The sequence below is a fragment of the Octodon degus genome, unplaced genomic scaffold (genome assembly GCF_000260255.1).
Source record: "Octodon degus isolate 3935 unplaced genomic scaffold, OctDeg1.0 scaffold00128, whole genome shotgun sequence".
Lineage (NCBI taxonomy): Eukaryota > Metazoa > Chordata > Mammalia > Rodentia > Octodontidae > Octodon > Octodon degus.
The window spans coordinates 6,437,109-6,439,715 of record NW_004524704.1 but is presented as its reverse complement, the minus strand read 5'-3'; positions in this window follow the sequence as shown (position 1 = coordinate 6,439,715).

Below are 2,607 nucleotides of genomic sequence, written 5' to 3'. Positions count from 1 at the left end.
AGCAAATAACCACTAGGAAGAGCGTATGGATGTGTTAATTATTGAAACTGTCCTACCAATTTGATTTGAAACTGTCTCATTGTTATTTGTTTCTCAATAAAATAATGGAAAAAAATTTCTTCCTTGTAAAACCCTCTTATTGACTAGTCCTGAAAATTCTTCCTCTGTAACAGGAGTCAGTGAACCTGTGAACCTGTTCCATGGGTAGGGTGATTTAGGTTCCGTATCTCAGCGCCAGGGGCCTCCTCAGAATCTACTTAGGGAATTCTTCTACTCAGTGAACCAGCAGAGGAGGTGAAAGAGGCAGGACAACCATGACTTCAGTCAGTCCAGGCAAAAGCTTTTCATTCATTTTCTTCCTCAGTTACACTAATCCCTTGCCTCCTAAAGTGCATCTTATTCCATTTCTTTCTTTCTTTCCCTTGCTCCCTGTCTGTAAATCTCTGAGTCTTTAAACTCTTTTTTTCTTCCCTCAGTTAAAGGCTCCCAAGTCTCTAGAGAATGAATGCTTGCGCATACTCATTCCCTCTAACCAGCAATGGAAAGAGGTGTGGAAAGAGATCCTCTACCTCTCATGCATAGCAGCATCCTTAGGTACTCCTTGAAATCAAAATATTCTTTTCCTGGGTCAGATGAACTAAAACTCGCCCACCAAAAAACAAGCCAAAAGAAAACCAAAACAGAATCAAAACCAAGAAACACACGTGTAATGACAAACCTTGCCTCAAACAAGATTTCTCATATAACTGGCAAGGGAAATCCTGCCCTGAGACACTGGAGAAATTCAGGCTTGTGGCAGTATAAAGCATCATAATCACTTTAGGTAGGAGGAGAGCCTGTGACTCTGTCTGTTGATTGTCTCTCTCCTCTTCATCTCTCTCACTGTCAAAACTGAAGGGCATAATCTCAGACATGTATAATGCCATGTCTTCACTTTTTTGTGACAGAGAGCCTGTCCCAACATGTGCAGATTCGAGCGGTCATTCAGTGTTGATTGACATTAACCTTAGGACCTGGTAGAGGGTAGGGATTCAAACTGAGAAGGAGCCTATTGGCTTTCTTTCCTTTTCTCTTGCCTCTAAAATTAAATTCTAATTCCCTTATTTTCCCTCCTCCTGTGCAACATCTGCCAGAAAACTCAAATAATTAATATTTTCTGATGTTAGTTAACAGGGAAAGGCAGGGATGTTGGAGGGTGGATGGAAATCAGTAGGAGCTAGGGAATTCAAGTATTCTCATGGGAACAAGGGCAGGTCCTACGGTGTCCCTCTATGTGAAGGCAGGAGGGGGAGTGCCTGGCCTCCACATTTTCCCACTGGTAAGACACACCCATAGGGCCAAGGGAAGGAATCCATTTAAACTTTCCTTCACTGTCTGTCAGGACCTTCTTCCTGAGTCCGTGGGCCACCAATGCAGCCCTGCCTGTAGGTAATTTTTTCTGGACCTCACAGATTCACTTCTCTAATTCTGGCTTGTTTCCTCCCTCTACTTCACTTGGTTCTGGCATCTTCATGATAATTTGGCCTTAAATTTATCTTCACCTGCAGTGGTATATGATTTGTAGTTGCTAACTAACATCTTCAGACATTTTAAAACCTCTGTGAGTTCCTTGTGAGTGTTATAATTATTTAGATAGAAAATCTTTAGGGTGAATTTCTGAGAACTGCCTAGCTGTTGCATACAACTTCTTTTTCCTTCTTTGCTGACTTATTGATAAAGGTTGGAGTCCTGTGTGCCAGGCACAAAGATACTTGTCCTAGGTATAGAAACAGATTTATGCATGACTAACAGAGATTTTTGAACTAGTCCATGACAGAAAACAGAGCAGAGCTGCCAGCCACAGGTAGCTCAGATCCTGAGGTAATAAGGTGGTATAGATCTTCTGGACAATTCAAGCTCTGGGAAACAGGACAGGATTTCACTTAGTAAATCTGACCAGGGAGTCCTGTTTCTCTCTGTCTCTGTCTCTGTCTCTGTCTCTGTCTCTCTCTGTCTCTGTTTCTTTCTCTCTCTCTCTCTCTCTCTCTCTCTCTCTCAGCCTTAAAGCCATGCAGTACACCTTAAGTAACTATGGGAACTTTGGGCAAATTAAAAATTGAAATATGTCTTCTCAGTCTCCATCTCAGCACTCCCCAGGGGTGGGGCTGCCTGGAGATTGAACCCCGGTCCCTGCACCTGCCTAAGCAGAAGCATTAGTCCACTGAGCTATCTAGCTGGCCCTTCCTATCATATTATTTTAAATTTTTCTTTAAAAATGTTTTGCCTTTATAGATTTGTGGTTCTGTTAGCAGCTTCCTTTTAAAAAAATGATTCTGAAGATATTTAAAACTGGTGTATTAACCAATGTTCAACAACTGAAACTTGGAGACAAAGCTAAGGGAAGCAAGTGAGCTATGAGAACAGTGAATATTGTGGCCCCTGCCCTCCCAGGTCACCCAGGATGCAGGACATGATGGGACTCTCCTAAAATGATTCTACAAGTCTGTCGAGTCAGCCAATCTCCAAAGCAGGGAGATCGTTAGGAGAGGACAAGAGTCAATCAGTGTATATTATGCTCAAAGGGGGGTCAGTAAGGTGTACAATGTCCCCATCTTTCCAAGAGAATCC